This window comes from Panthera onca, chromosome A1 (assembly GCF_046562875.1).
Source record: "Panthera onca isolate mPanOnc1 chromosome A1, mPanOnc1 haplotype 2, whole genome shotgun sequence".
NCBI classification, from domain to species: Eukaryota; Metazoa; Chordata; class Mammalia; order Carnivora; family Felidae; genus Panthera; species Panthera onca.
Genome location: NC_138339.1, coordinates 26,525,742 through 26,543,110, shown reverse-complemented (window position 1 = coordinate 26,543,110; position 17,369 = coordinate 26,525,742). Strand labels below are relative to the sequence as shown.

General features: G+C 35.6%; 1 long non-coding RNA gene and 1 other non-coding gene across 11 annotated transcripts in view; both read left to right on the top strand.

Moving 5' to 3' along the window:
* LOC144615952 (uncharacterized) overlaps positions 1-17,369 on the top strand; it is a 547,072-nt gene that overhangs the window by 313,399 nt on the left and 216,304 nt on the right. The gene's annotated exons all lie outside the window — the stretch shown is intronic.
* LOC132682583 (U6 spliceosomal RNA) lies at positions 2,133-2,234 on the top strand. The gene has a single exon (XR_009611758.1). It is a non-coding gene; the product is annotated as a U6 spliceosomal RNA (small nuclear RNA).

The following is a 17,369-nucleotide window of genomic DNA, read 5'->3' as shown; positions in this document are numbered from 1 at the left end:
TTGATATTCCATTTCCAGCATTTAATTCATTCATTCAAAAATATTTGAGCATCTAATAAAAAATAAAATGCCTAATATACACTAGAACATTCAATATATGGATAGAGTTTGTTATAGTAATAGTCACATACTATTAATAAAAGTATTTTATGAATGGCATTATATACATATAGAAAACAAGTATATTAGTTTAATAAGATTGCATTTTAAGTGCCTTGCTATGCTTCACAGTTAAATTATGTATGCTGTATTAATAAGGATGACAAAGCCAAATAGGTATATCTCACTCACCTTTGAGCACTTTAAACACCTTATACTTCCTTTAAGTGATTATTTTAATTTTACTTTGGAGTGTATACATATTATCTTCATCAGTGCATGAAAAAATTTCTTCTTTGGTACATGCTAAACTCTAAGCTTCTTGAAAACAAACAGTGTTTTCTTACTCAAGCTGGCATCCTCTCTGAGCATAGTGAATCACTCTCCATGATACTAGCATGCAACCTGGTTTCTGAAACCAGTGTTATAAATAGCTTGCATTGTATTAGCTTGGCCATATTTTGGAGGCGATTAAAGATAGGATATCAGATGAATTATAAATTGCACATCCGTATGGATCTATGTGTGTGTGTGTACATGCATATCTGCCTTTGCGTGTGTCTTTGTGTGTGTGTATATGTGAGTGTGTGTTTATAAAGAGATTTTATATTAAAGGAAACTGTGCTTAGCTTAGTTTGTTCCTTGGCTCATGGTCCCTGGTAGTAGGCATTTTCCTGAGCGTTGTCAGAAGACTGATCTTGTGGGTGGTCTGCCATACTGAATTTGGGAACGAAGATCTCAGCTCCAAGGCCCTCATCCTCCATAATGCCAGCAGACGGTACAGTCCATCAACGCCTAATTACTTCCTAGTAGTTTGAACCCACAATCTTTTTTGGTTTGGTACCAGAATCAACTTCAGAAGATGTTGAAGAAAGAATGTCTGGAATTGGGAGCCTAAATATGTAGACTTTCCTTTGGGAAGTAATTGATCAGAAGAACATGTGTTGTCCACAGTACTTATAAATGACAACTTTGAGAACGAAAGATTTTCTGACCTCATGGCAACTGTTGTCCACTATAATTTCTTCCCTGATTGTTTTTTGCCTTAGCAGCCTATTTTTAATAATAATTTGAGGTAGAAACCAGTTAATTAAAAAGATATCATTCTTTTAAGTACCAATTGGCTGTGTGTCTAACCACACTGCCCCAGACCTCACTTGCAACTAACATCTCCACAGAACTGACTCCATGACATGTTCTAAAGTAACTTGGGGGAAAACATTAAATAAGGATAAGGAATATTTCTGAAAATGGTCTTTTAAGACAGAGAAAATATTTTTTAAAGAGTGATGAAATACAAGAGACTTTCTCCAATAAATTTATTGTCATGTAGACCATGATATAAAAATTCTAGGAACTATAAATAGGCTTAAATTATTTTATCCCCCTATTAAAAGGAAATCAGTCTCAACAAATTTTGCATCCTAATTAATCATCACAACTCCCACAACACCAACAAAGACAAAAGCCATGTAAATCTATTTAGGAAGCAGAGCAGAAAAATAGTGGTATGTACATGACAACTTCCTTCTTCTCTTAATACCTGTAAGGAAACATGCTGGTTTCCTATAGAGGGACTGACTAGCTTTCTTCTAATATGGATTATTTATTGTATTAAAATTCTGCTTAACAGAGTAATGTGACTGGGTATAAAATTGTGCTGAATATATTTCACCATTGCCACAACAGATCTCAGTCCTAATCAGTATCAACCCTAAGTATATATGAGCATCTTCTAGCAAAACTAAGTTAACTTTGGAAAGGAAAAAGGTACATTTAATCCTGATTCTTAAAGCTAATTTAAAGAACAGAAATCCTTTAGTTCTAAAAAGTAATACTGATTGTCATCAAATATTGTTAATTTGGAGGTGTTACATGGAGTAGGGAATATTGAAATAGGAAGAAAGGAGTCTGAAGTTTCCAAAGCACACCTATCAATCAATACTTAGAATTTGAATGTATCAGAAATCTAAAATAATTCTTCAGTCAATGGTTTCTGGTGTATCTTACCTGAAGAAAGAAGAGGCTAGCACTTGCTTCAGCAGCACATATACTAAAATTGGAATGATACGGAGATTGGCATGGCCCCTGCATAAGGCAAGAGCCTGTTGAAAGAACAACTTAATGCTACTATTTCCCATCCCCACCCAAATACCTCTGTGAAGTCCCATTCATTCTTCACAATGGTAAACAGACATCTCTGATGTACAAAGATTTTTGCATTCATATAACAAATTTCTCCTGGTTTTCCCCCACTATTAATCAGCTACTCCTGATTTGCTGTTGTCAATCAAATATTGCATCGTTAATCCATTTACAGTAAAAGTGTAATAAATTTTGTAGTAAAATTTTGTTAGATCAAAAAGATCTTGTTTCATCCCTATATCATGGGAAAACACCTGCATTTTAGATGATAATTCTAAGTAAGTTTAAGAACACCAAGCTTGACATCCTGTAATACAAATGTATTTGAAAACCACAGGTTTTTAAAAATAAAACACCATTAATGCTTTAACTGATGAACCACAAAGCAAAATGCAAGCCAATGCAAGTCACATCATTTTTTCTAAAATAGCTGGAAAATTCAATTAAAAGAATGTTTTAAATGGTGTTTTAAGATGTTTTAAGATTAGTATTGGGGCTTGGGTCTTCCTCTAGACTTTATAATATATGTTTTGTGTAATCTTTCCCCTGTTCACCCTTATCTTTCCTCACATTTAGCATTGATTTAGATGATTTGGAATGGAAAGGTTTACCTTTCTCTAAACAAATCTTTCTAGTACAGAAGATTCACTGGACTCCCTTCCTAATTGGTAAGAGATACTAGATAATTCTTGGAATTCCCCTCTAAGAACTTTACTAGCATGATTGATCCATTTGGTGTTAATCTTCCCTTTATTCTGCTTTGTGATCTAGGTTATGATGGGGCACTGCCTAAGAAAGCTGTAGCACTAGTGAGCTGGATCCTAATTTCTTCTATAAAATTTCTTTTTTTTTAGTTAGGGTTTCGAGCTTAGCTTCTTACTATTTATATGAAGACAAAATATAGCTGACCCAAAGATATTCTAATAGCACATCATGGGAAGACCAACCAGCCAAAAACATCATTTGATGTTCATTTTGTTCCCTAGTTTAAGGATAGAAAAGCAAATCACACCTTATATGTAATGCCATAAATGTGCTTTCTTTGGTCGATTATGAAGAGTGGCATTGGATTTTAACACATTGATCTTTGACTTTGGGAGGTGACACATTTTATAATCATCTGATCATCTGATTTGCTTCCAGTGTAATCATTTAATTAAGGTATAAAATTGTAATGAAGGCAACATGGAAAGTATTAATATTAATATGTAACATTTCTTGAATGTCAACATTGCCCTAGGAATTGTACAAAGCACAAGATTACAGTGCCTGCCAATTAGCTTAGCATACATCTGCCAATTTTTTTAAGCAATTACAAAATTTTTAAAAAGACCTAGAAAGTATCTTTGTAACCAAAAAGATTTGGCTAATCCCTTTCACCCAAAACCATTATCATTGATCTATTTTAATAATAACTGCTTAGAAATGCTACTTCCATTGTCTTAATAAGTGTGCCAAGAAGAACTAGAATAGCTAAATCTTTCTGTCAAGTTAGCAATGGTGTGAGGGGTGGGGTGTGGATAAATAACCCTAGCAAAAAATAATTTTAATCTAGAGAGCCAACTGAAGGAGAGATTGTGTCTCATCCCAATAAGCCTTTTAGCATAAGTCACTGTATGCTACTGTATATTCCCTAGATTAAACAGATTGTAAGTATCAGGTTGATTTTGAATTCTTCAGTGGTTTCACTGGCCACATATTCACAAAGAGGGAAAGCCAGTAGCTATTCTTGCAAATACTTCCTGTGTTTTTAAAGTATCATCCTATCTCCGTTTTTCTATTTGTGACTAAATTAATGCCCCCCAACAAAAAAAAAAAAAAAAAGAAGAGGAAGGAGACAGAGAAGGCAGTCACACATATGCTACCTGCTTTTCTTCACCACTCACTTTTCTTACTTTCCAAATTGACATCCACTCCTACCACTCAGGGAAAACTATTACAGATCTCTTGCAACCTCTGATTACCAAATCGAAAGGCTTTTATATAGTCTTTACTTGTTACTTTTACTTAGTCCTTGTTTTCGTGCAGAATGTGAAGCAGTTGACATTCAGTTAATACTGTTGAACAGTCTCTTTTATTAATTTCTCTTTCCAAGGCTTTGCAGCACTGTTTTCTTCTGGGGTCCCCTTGCCATCTTCTTTTAATATCCTTTACTACCTCCTTATCTTTTCCACCTTCTAAACAGAGGCATTTCCATAAATTCTATTCTTGATATCTTATTTGCTTTCTCTTCAAAGACTCCCTTAATTCTCATGCTCACTGTATGAATTTAACTGTGAGATCGAGTCCACGTGTCTGTGATCTCCCTCTTGTCCCTCTGCTCTAGCCACACTGGCCTTTTTGGCATTCCTTGTATTTGTCAATCTAACTCTCACCTCAGAGGTTTTGCATTTAATGCTGTCTTTACTTGGATGTTCTTCCCCAGGTATCTAAATGGCTTCTTTCCCCATCCCCTTCAGCTCTCTGCTCAAGCATTACCTTACAGGTGAGGCTGTCCCATATCATCCCACGTGAAATAGTAATTCCTATGCTCCACACTCACTTTCATGTCTCATATTTATCTATGCTATTTTAACACTATCAGACATTATATACATTTTTTTGTTTGCTTATCATCTGTCTCCCCACCCTCTAATATGTACCTTGAAAGGCTGGGATCTTTACCTGTTTTTGTTCACTGCTATATTCTCAGTGCTTAGAATTGTACACAGTAAGCACTCAGTAAATATTTGTTGCATAAATGTATGAGTTAGCAGAGTCATAAGAAAGTCAAAACTCTTCATAGGTCCACAATTCCTATATATGGCTTTCATTCATCTCCCTGTGGGATGACAGCAGTAGGGAATCTTCCTGGGTCACCTTTCAGACTATGGTATGAGGATTTGTATGGAAGTGACTTATGAAGGCACTTCTCTAGAGATAGTGCTGGAGAAAAGACACATTATTAGGCAGGAGATAACCCAGAATCTGACTCCAGTGCTTTTGTCTGGAAAGCTCCTTACAAGGTGAGAAGAATTAGTCAGACATCAGTTTTATTACAATCTTGAGTTCAGCTGAATTAATTACTTTATATCATCAACAATTTGAATTGTTAGCCAAACAAAGTTTATTGAGAAAGTCAGTAATGTATGGAAGCCAAGAAAGATTTTAAAATTCCATGGTCTTGGCAGGCCATTTCACCAATAACCAAATGATATGCCACTACAAATCACAAAGGTTCTTACTTTGAATTTTCACTGTATTCATATTGGACTCTTCTAAGACTAGAGTATGGTCTCCCCATTACTTTTTATGTCCATAGGCCCATAAATCCCATTGAATTTAAAAAAAAAAAGTCTTCATAAAAATATTCTGTCAAAAGGCTTTCTGTTAACAAAACTAAGTTTTTTTATACTCCTGAAAATTTGTCATAAAAATCAGAACTCTCTGAAGTCTGGTTAATTCACAGAACATTAGCTTGCTTTCAAGAAAGCAAATATCACAGTGAGTTCAAAGTAAAATGTTCGGGCACAAGAGTATATAGCCATGTTAGAAAAGCTTTTCTTTTAAAATACTTCCTTTGAGGAACATTTGTCTAGACATGTCTTCTTGCCTCATGTGAAATTAATAGCTTAAAAAGAACTCTGTGAATAGTTCCAAATGCAAACTTCAAAATTGTTGAATAACTTAATAAGGATACATTTCATTCCTGGTTCACCAAATATGGTTTTGACAATGCTTCCAACAGTCAAGATGGTTTCTATAATGGAGAATGCCACATTATTTAATAATAATGACACCCTAAAAGGAGAACTATAAATTCTCCTTAAGACATTACCTGCACAGGCCATCTACTTAGTATTGGAAACCTAAATTGATGAAAATGTTCTTTAAGATCATTAATGGAGTCACAAAAGGTTTTCTAACTCAGAAAAAGTCCTATATCAGAGAAAAAGTCCAAGCCACTCCCCTATTAGCAAAGAGAACTGTTCACTTGAGCAATAATTGGGTAAAATAGCATTGGTTTTTGTGAAGTAGACACACACTTTGATGGAGAAAGTAGACTCACTGAGATTCTATACATAGTATCTGTGTCTCAGATACTCTTGCATATCTTGTCATCTTCAGTCCTCAAAAACAACCTTGTCACATAGTTTTAATTATGTGTATATTACTGATTAAAAAAAAAACAAACTTATAAGACATTCAGAGACTTGTGGCCAAGCTGGAATTTGAACCCAGGTCTTGTGACTCCATAGCCAGTGTTCTTTCCCCTGAATCACACTATCCCATGAGTCTATCCAATTACCTGAGACAGAAATGGTATTCACAATCTCTTGGTCAAAAAATATCATTAGCACTGTCACAGATTTCAGTACTCTACCCAAACTACTTCAGAAACTTCTCACAGAAACATTTACATTTTCTCGGCCTGTTCCAGATTCTATGGCTGTGTAACAAATTACCCCATAACTCAGTGCCAGAAGATCAACCATTTATTATATTCATGGATTCTTCAGATTAGGCATTTGAACCAGGCATAGCAGGGACAGAATGGCCTCTGCCCATGATTTCTGGGGCATCAGCCAGATGGCTGAGGGATTGAATCATTGGAAATCCACCTCATTCACATGTCTCTGGTTGATGTTGGCCATGGTCTTAGATCCTAGCTGTAGCTGTCAGCCAGACATCTCCATGTGGCCTGGGCTTCCTCATTACATGGTACTAAAGTTCTAAGAGCAAGACTAGCCCAAGGGGACTCAGAACCAATTGGGTATAACACCTTTTTGAAGTTAGGCTTGGAATTCACACAATGTCACTTCTGCTGCATTGTGTTCATTAGTAGTGAGTCGTTAGGGCAAGCCCATATTAAAGAGAGGAAGAATTAGGCTCCGTTTTATGGGAAGAGTATTGGAGACTTTGCGAAAATTTAAAAGTTTTACATTATTACCACAGTGCTCCTACCTCTGGCTTCTGAGTGCTTTTGCTTGCAAAAGCTTGCCCTGTGACTCTCCCTTGAAGGACTGCCATCAAGTTAAGCCATCTTGCTCCCAATGTCAGACATACTTGAAAGTTGACATGAGGAAACCCTTTTTCATAGGGTGGAACATAACTCACATTCTAATTCTGCAAATTAAAAAAGAAACTTCCCTCCACAGAACTTTGCCTAAAAACACACCCTTGCTTGGTTCCTTTTTTTTTCCCTTATATTCTAGAACTTCCCTAATAAATTTTTGTACACAAATTTTTATCTCATGGTCCTTTCCCTGGGGACTCAATCTATGACAGGGGTAACTAGCATGTCCGCAAAATTATTCTGACTCAGAAAGGCAAATTCTGATGGTACCATCTTTACTGTCCCTAATCTGCCCCAAACAAGTAACACATAATTGTTTATTCTAAAGGTTTTGCCAAGATTTATTAATTCACAGATTTTGATCGTCACAAAAAAGTATTTGGGAATACTTTATATTTTAAAGATCTGGTTCAACGTGGACTTTTTTTTTAATTTGAGACAGAGAGAGAGAGAGTAAATGCAGATGAGAGAGGGGCAGAGAGAGAGAGAGAATCCTAAGCAGGCTCCATGCTCTGTGAAGAGTTCAACACAGGACTCAAACTCACCAAACTGTAAGATCATGACCTGAGCCAAAATGCAGAGTTGGATGCTCAACCAACTGAGCCACCCAGGTGTCCCTCAACATGTACTTATATTAAGCTTTCTTCTCTAGTTAATTTCTAGTTAATTTCTTAAAGACACATTCCCTTTGCAGTAGAGCTTTAGATTTCTCTGAGCAATTAATTGGTCATTTCCCCACTAATTATATTTACATACATTATTTGTGCATCAAAGCAGAGAAAAATATATTCAATAGAATTTCCTTTGAAAAGACAATGGAGGGGCGCCTGGGTGGCTCAGTCGGTTAAGCATCTGACTTCAGCTCAGGTCACGATCTCGCGCTCCATGAGTTCGAGCCCCGCATCGGGCTCTGTGCTGATGGCTCAAAGCCTGGAGCCTGCTTCGGATTCTGTGTCTCCCTCTCTCTCTGCCCCTCCCCCGTTCATGCTCTGTCTCTCTCTGTCTCAAAAATAAATAAACGTTAAAAAAAAACCTTAAAAGAAAAGACAATGGATGTGACAATATGGATTATAGGTACTATCACAAAAGGCAGATGCAATCATATGAAGTAAGCAAGTACTTAGGGAAGAAACAGCAGGAAGAAGAGAGAGCGCATAGGGAAAGGGAAAAGAAAAGGAGAAAAAATAAAGGGGAGAGTGAGGAGAAACAAGAAGGTAAAGGAGGGAAGCCAAAGAGAGGGTGGCAGTATATTTTTCAGTGTGATTTCTTCACAGTGATCTCAGAATTTTTCATTAAATCTACAAACCATAATGTGTTTCATGTGTTGGGTTTCCTGCAGAAGCAGAAATAGAGAAAAATTTTGTGTTGAGTTTGTACAAGATGCTAAATCTAATTGATGCTGGAATGAAAACAAAAGATTCACTAGATGTTTGTCAGATACTTGCAGAGGTCATTGGGAGGCCACTGGACATTCCAGGTTCTGAAACTCGGAGTTTGGCGCACTCCGTAAGGGTCAGGGAAGTCCCAAGTGACATCTGGGTTACACTTGTTTTTTCCCAGTGAAGGGATGAGAGCAAAATGCCTTGTCATCACTGGGACTGCCACAGAATAGCCTGCCATAATGGTGAACTTTTTAGTCTACTTTATGAACATGGTTCAGTCTGGATGTCTCTTAGGATAGTTACCTTCATTTTTAATTTAGTGAAAACCTGTAGCAACTCATAATTTCCACTTAAAATAGCATTTGTGGTTCAATGATTGAGATGTTTTCTCAAACTAAATTTTCTAGAATCTTCATTATTAAGTGGCAGTGTTGTAGTATAGATTGAGAATATTCCCTATTTCTGTGCTTTCAGAAATATCTAGGAAGCAGGTTAAATCATGTTATTTTGCCCATTTTTTAATGAAATTTAAATTTCACTTGCCAATGATCTCAAAACAAACCCCTGGATCCTATAAACCCTGAACTACCAATACTTCATACTTCTCATAGTGTGGAATTAGAAGTTAGATTCAGAGACATTCATTTTGGTGATACCATGCCTACCAGTCAGGGTTCTACAGAAAACAAAATGACACAATCAGAGGGGTTGAACTGAATAAATTTTGGAAGAGATTATTTACAGAGGCATAAGCAGGGCCAGGGCAACCAGTAAGGTATGACTGAAGTATGCAGGGACTATTAACAGCAAGAAACCATTGTCACTGCAAGGCCTGAAGAGGCAAAAAGAGAAAACATTTCTACTAACAGGCTAATGAGAACTGGGACTGTGAGAAAAGGGCCACTGGAGAGGAACTGTTACCTTAGGGGCACAGCCACTAGCATAACTGCAGTCAGACAGGGAGAGAACAAGAGGAATGAATATCCCAACCTTTCTTCAATTTCCTACTGGCTCTGCTCATTGGCAGGACCTACAAGAAAGCCAGAGGATAAGGGATCTTGGTTAACTACTCCATAGAGGTCAACTTTCCAGCCCAAAACAAGGCAGAAAAACTGAGAAATTAGGGGAGGGAAGATGCTAGCAAATGGAAAATAACCACATAAGAAGTTTAGAATATCATTAGAATGGACTGTGTTGCTTTTTTCCAGTGCTATAGGAAGCTCTCGTTTCTTTTAAACTTATGAACTATTTTTAACTCACCTGAGTTTTACCAGGTTGAAATGAACATGAAACCATAAGACAAAATTGGGTAAAAGTCTATTGTTAGGGTAGAAAATCCTAAAATAACTTACAGACTTATAAGTTCCTAACTGACTTGGAGCTTCAGAAGTGGAAATAATATGTAAACAGAAATTGAATGCAGGAGAAAGTGGAAAATGAAGGAGACTTTCTCTGCCTAAAATCTAAAACCCAGGCATCCAGTCAGATTCAGGAGAGACCTCAGAACATACCATCCATCTTCTTTGTTCTACATGAGACAGAGCGATCTGAACATGTTGCACAACTAGAGCTATAGAATTTTACAGTTCTTGTGTCACACTTAGTAAAGGAATACTCTTAGCTCAAAATGCAGACATGTGTAAGTTTAAAATTCCTACATGAATGAAGGATTTTGAATACCTTATATAATAAGATACTGTTGGATCTACTAGATGTGTTATTTTAGGAAAATGCAGACATTTTTATTATCAGAATCTCATTTCTTTCAGAAGAATGGTTACCTTTGGATGGGAGTAATAAATGTTTTTCTCTTATTTTTTAGCATAATATTTTTTAACTTACTGCTGGTTTCTGAACTTTTTCTTATTTGAAGGCATAAAAAACAATTACTTTATCACCTCATTCCTGTATAGTTTAAATTATATTGAACATGACTAGAATGAGTGTATAAATTTATCTCCCAAGCTAGGACACACTTGAAAGTAAAAGGAGTTGCTAATATTGTTTAAATTCTATAATTTTTTGAAATGTTTATTGACTGAAAATATATTTTATACAATTGGCAGAACTACAAAATACCTTTATTCCCAAACTATTTCCAGAATCAAAGTTCTAGTTGCAAAAAGTGGAAATAACATATCCATGTAAACTAAAGCAAAAATTTTAAAAACCTTTTTCTATTGAATGTCTGAACATCAGAAATTACATGAGCAGAATAGTTACTCTCAATTCAGTTAATATACTTTAATTAGTTTCTTAATCATATCCATCTCCATTACTGTGTCTCTGACTTTTTTTGAAGAGTATGTTTTAATATGGCCTTATTTTAAAAAAAAACTCATAAAATTGTTTGAAAGTCTTCAAAACTGAGGGAAAAAAGGAATGGGGATGGGATGAAGAAGAATAATAAAGGAAATAGAATTTTTTTTCAAAGAAAGATAAAAAGAGGAAATTGGGCTTTTTTTTTTCAAAGATGAGAGAGTCTTACAGAATTTCACTAACAATTTTCAGATTGGAAAAAAGGGAATAAATTTTTAGGGTTACTGGGGAGTACAAATCAAAATGCTTTCCCTTTTCTTATTTATTTGTGATACCTAAAATCTCCCTATTAAATCATTCACTGAATCTGTAAGACTAGGTTTCCTGAAATTTTAGTCACAAGTACTCAGGAGGCTAGCTCCTCAGACATTAACAACTAACACTGGACGGGGGCTCAACTTTCCTGCAGTTCTAATCACAGCTAAACATACTAGGTATGAAACAAGAAGTTATATATACAGAAATTTGGCTTCTATTGATCTCACAGCCTCTTTAACTTCTCCAGTTTATAAATCTACCCTCACTTAGTTCCCACTACCATAGGAACATTCTCTATAGATGTTTTAGATTTTCTAAGAGTAAGATGCTGAAATGATAAACCATGAACTAAATTTCTTGTAAGGGAGAGACACTAGAAGGTGAAGAGAAGGTTCCAAAGATGAAATTGGCTACCTTCTAAATTTTGCCTAAGGACTCACTGTTGAGCTCTGATGTTATGGGCTGCTCGCCATAGTATTAAACCAAACTGGGAAAATAAGTTGGCCAAAGATTGTCTTGACCTGTTTTAGTTGTATAATTGCAAATTCAGATTTCCAAACTCTGAGTGTCTGGTGCAGTTGTTTCTGTAGTGAAGCCTACAACAGATTTTAGCATCTGAACATTTAGTATCAAAGTTCATATAAATGGTTACCTGTTCCAAGATAGAATTCTTGGTATTTCTGAAATATTTTCCTTCAATGATAAAATATTTGTCTTTTACTGAGGTGCAGATAAAGGAAAACTCATCCTCATTCCCTTACTTGCCCCCCATTACCCTAGGCAGTTGTTTTTCTGCTGGAATGAATGGAATTTTGCAAATTCCCAAGTCTTTCAAAATAATACAACTTATAGGACAGAGACATCTTTCTCTTAAATTGGCTGAGCATTTTCATTTACTCAGTGGGAAAAGATAAATAAATGTGGAGTAAAATACTACATGTTGCCAGTTCAGAACATTATGAACTGCTCAGAGCAATTTTAGATCCTCTTGAACTGTCTTTATTGTCCTTTTATCCATTTCACACTATAGGGGAAGTATATAAAGTATATATACTATATACCAGTATATAAAGACTGGTTTGATTTCAGCCTTTTAAAATTTGTTGAGATTTGTTTTGTGGCCTAGTATATGGGCCACATGAACATGAAACTATTGTTATTCTGTAGAACGTGTATAAGTATAAAATAGGTCAAGATGGTTGATAGTGTTGTTCACACCTTTATAATCTTACTCATTTCATGTATGCATGTATGTTTGAATAATTGCTGAGAAAGGAAAAGTTGAAACCTGTAGCTAAAACTATAGATTTGCCAAATTTCTGCCTTCACATTTGTCATTTTTTACCTCATGAAATTTGAAGCTCTGCTATGGGTATGTACACATTTAGGTGTACTACCTTTTCTAGGCCCATTTTGAATTGACCCATTTATCATTATGAAATATCTGTCTTTATCTCTGATGATATATCTTATTTGATATCTATTTTGCCTAATGTTAATATAGCCACTCCAGCTTTCCTTCTACTAGTTGCTCATGGCTTCTATATATTCATCGTTTTACTTTAATTCTGTGACCTTATGTTAGAAATGGTTTACTTCTAGACATATGGTGAAATCTTGCTGCTTTATCCATAGTGACACCACTGTCCTGTACTTGGAGTGTTTAGGCCATTTCATTTTAATGTAAATATCAATGTTGTTGAGTTTAGAACTACCATCTTTCTTTACATTTTCTATTTTTTCCCAATTTTTCCTCTTTTTTCCTGCCTTTTTAAAAATTTAAATATTTTATAGAATTCAGTTTTATCTCTAGTAATGGCTTATTCATTTTTAGTTCTTCTTTGGGTTTTACAATATGATTTTTTAATTTACCTATCACATTCTACCATCAAATTATATTATACCATATATGTATCAGAATCTCACAACAGTACATATCTATTTTCCCCCATCTATTGTTGTTATCTATTTTGCTTCTCTATGTTATAAATCTCAGCAAGTTATTATTTTTGCTTTGTCTTTTAAAAATAATTTTAAGTGCTAAATGAAATTTCTTACATTTACCCACATTTCTACTGTTTGTGGCATTTTTCATTCCTTTGTATAGATCTGGATTTCTATTTGGTGCCATCTTCCTTTACATTTCCTTTAACATTTCAAGTACTGTAAGTCCTCTGACAATGAACTTACTGGTACTGCTTTTGCTTTTCAGTTTCAGAAAGTTTTTATTTTTCATTTTAGAAGGATATTTTTGCATAGAATTCCTTGTGTATAGATTCTTTTGAACATTTAAAAGAATCTTTTTATTTCATTTTAGCTTCCATAGTTATAGCAAGCATTCTGTGGATCCTTATCTTTGTTCCTTTGAATGCTCTCTGTTCCTTTTTAAGTCTTCTTTTCCTTTAGTTGCTTTAAAATTTTTCATTTCAGTGCCTATCTTCAGCAGTTTATGATTTGCTTTGAAATGGTTTTGTGTTTATGTTGCTTGGGCTTATTGAGATTCTTAGATCTATACGTTTATACTTTCATCAAATGTGGCAGATTTGGGGCCATTATTTTTTTTTAACATTCTTTAGCTCACTTCCCCCCTCCTATAACTTAAACTACAATTATGATAGACTCCGCACATTATTTTTTTTTTTTTTTTTTTTATAAATTTTTTTTTCAACGTTTTTTATTTATTTTTGGGATAGAGAGAGACAGAGCATGAACGGAGGAGGGGCAGAGAGAGAGGGAGACACAGAATCGGAAACAGGCTCCAGGCTCCGAGCCATCAGCCCAGAGCCTGACGCGGGGCTCGAACTCACGGACCGCGAGATCGTGACCTGGCTGAAGTCGGACGCTTAACCGACTGCGCCACCCAGGCGCCCCTCCGCACATTATTCCATAAGGCACTGATGTTTACTTTATGTTTACTTTATGTTTGTATTTTTAGTCTTTTTCTCTTTAGGTACAGTATCTTTGATTTTTTTATCAATTTCATTATGAATGAAAGTAAACTATATTTTTTAAATGGTTACAGACTGTTTATTACAGATTCTCTGTTCATAGCCTTTATTTATTATCTATTTAGATTGCTATTCTTTCCTTGTACATTTAAGAAATTAGTCCTGTATATTGAAGATATTTTATATTCATTCTTTATCCATTTATTTTACTTGTAGAGTATGTATGTATATTTCCCTACAGAAGTCTACAAATTTTTAAGGTATGTATTCAAATTCATTTATTTCCTTTATGAATTTTTTGTTTCCCATTCTACATAGAAGGGCCTACCTCATTTCAAGAAATAAAATAGTCTCATTTGCTTTCTCATATTTGGGGTTTTTTTAATTTTGAAGCTCAAAATTTTGATTTATCTAGATTTAGATTTGAGCACTGGAGTAGCAAGGCTTTTTCCTATATACATAGCTAGTTTCTCTAATACCACCTCCTGGATAATCCATCTCTCTCTTTTTTTTTAAGTTTATTTATTTTGGGAAAGACAGAGACAGTGCGAGTGGGGGAGGGGCACAGAAGGAGACAGAGAATCCCAAGCAGCCTCCGTGCAGAGCCCAATGTGGGGTTCATAGCCACAAAACTGTAAGATTATGACCTGAGCTGAAACCAAGAGTCAGATGTTTAACGGACTGACCCACCCAGGCACCACGATAATCCATCTTTTTACCCACTGATGGTACTCATCACCCAAATCAGGATTAGGTTTACCTGTGACTTAGATACTAAACATAAAAGTGTCATACACAAGAAAAAAGTATATTTTTCTGTTGCAGTGGAGGCCAGTAGTCTGGGGTTTATATAGTGGCTCTAATCCATTAAATCCCCCAGAGACACACACTGTCTCACTGATGTACTATCTCTAAAATGTGGGGCTTTTGGGTCCAAATCAAATGGGAGTCAAAATGTGGTGCTATTTGATTCAGATAGGTTTCATTTGTATGCTAAGCAACAGGATGAAGAATAGGATGAAGAAGAAAACAAGAAAAGGGTGAGACATAAATTGACTTTTAAGGCAGTTTCCCAAAAGTTGTTGCATAACACTTCAGCTTAAATTTCATTGGCTAAAACTTAATCTCTTGGCTAGACGTATTTGTAAAAGATGCTGCAAAAAGTATTGTTCATTTTGAGCATGCATGCGCCCACCTAAAAACGCCTGAGCTCTGGGAAAAGTCAACAAAAGACTATTAGGGGTAAAGTGGTGGTCTCTGCCAGACTCCTCAATGTGATACCATCAATCCCAGTGGATTCTTCATATCTAGATTCTCGCATTTTGCTCGTTCTCACTGTGAGTTTTTCCTATGCCAGTGCTATTCTGTTCTAATTAACATAGACTCAGTCTCTATATCAGGTAAGATTAGACCATTACCCTTTTTCCCCCCAGAGTTTCCAGATTTTTGGTAGGTATTGAACAATCCATAGTAAAGTAAAATTTTTATATACAGAATTTTTACTTCAGAGAGATATTCAGTGCTCTGGAGAAACGCCTTAGTAAATTTCCTAAGAGATATTTGAGCCACTGCAAGGCACCAAGACATCAGGAAAGAGGGTTCCTACTGTATAACACAGAAGAAGATTGTGGACTTGGAGGGAAAATTCAATCTGTGAGGGACTGAATAGAAAGCATTTCTATTGGTGTGATATGAAATCCTTCTCTGCATGCTCTTCTTCTGCTTTTAGTTTAAGTCTGCCAAATATACAAATTCTTAAAGAGACCATTTCAGCTGTAGAAACTAAAGAGGAGCTGAGTATCAAAGTGAGATCAGTAAGCTGCGGGAAGAAAAAAATTACTCAAAGAGCCCCAAAGCAAAAAGGTCATGGGATATAGATCCCAGAGATTTACAGAACTCTTATGAAGGGTTTAGGACTTTCTTAGATTATGAAATTAACTAGGTGAAGGCAGTCCTAAGAATGTCTCACAGGTTGAGGAAACTCCAAGTGACACCTGGGTGTCGAATCATTTTGTTAAATCCCCCAGCCCATGTACAAAATATAAAATATCTCAAGTCATTTAGTAGTGTTTTATTCAGCATGTATTAAATTTATAGATTAATTTAATGTGAATTGGCATCCTCACAATATCAAGACTTTTCTTTCTTAAACAAGACATGTATTTTTACTAATTGAAGAAGAAAATTAAAGCATTTTAATTTTCTTCTTATAGAATAAATTTATTGCTTGTTATTTTCTTATAGTTGCAGTTGTGAAAGCCATATTTACATTATTTTTTATAATTGTTTAAATATAGTCAAACTATTAATTTTCAGATCAAGTTTGTAAATAACAACGTCTCTTAAATTATATAGTATTAGTTAAACTCTGCCACAGCACAACAAATGGGTTGAATAATTTCAACCACATACAATTTGAGATCATATTATTGTGGGGTTAATGAGGCAGGTCTATATAGGTAGCTAGGTCTATATGGGTCCACTTGTAAAATCCGAATCTATCCCAAGTCCTGATGGCAGTTGCCACTCTCACTTAAAAATCACTGAGGAAGGGGCACCTGGGTGGCTCATTCGGTTGAGCATTCGACTTCAGCTTAAGTCATGATCTCACGGTTCATGGGCTTAAGACCTGCATCAGGCTCTGTGCTGACAGCTTAGAGCCTGGAGCCTGCTTCGGATTCTGTGTTTCCCTCTCTCTCTGCCCCACCTCTGCTCATGTTCTGTTTTCTCTCTCAAAAATAAATACGCAGTAAAAATTTTTTTAATTAAAAAAAAAAGTCAATGAGGAAAATTCTGAACCTGGTGGCTGGCTGGAATTTACAGCATAGCAGCAGTAATTCCAAATCTCTGTTATTTGGTACCTCTTTTTTTAGCCAGACCTGGGAATATTGGCCCACAAGAATTATGAGGACATAGGGACTCATATTGTGTTTCCCATATTGTGTTTCGAAAGACACAGGATTTCATGCCACATACCTGCCTGCCTCTCCACTTTATGCCCCACCCCCCACCATAAAATGAGAACTTTAGTCTACCCCCATGTGAGAATGAGAAGTAGAACCAGTTGCCAACCGCATGATATCCGAATTTGGATGAGTCTGGGTTAGCTTATGACACAATTTCTTTGCTGCAATTGGAGTCATTACCCGATTGAATTTATGA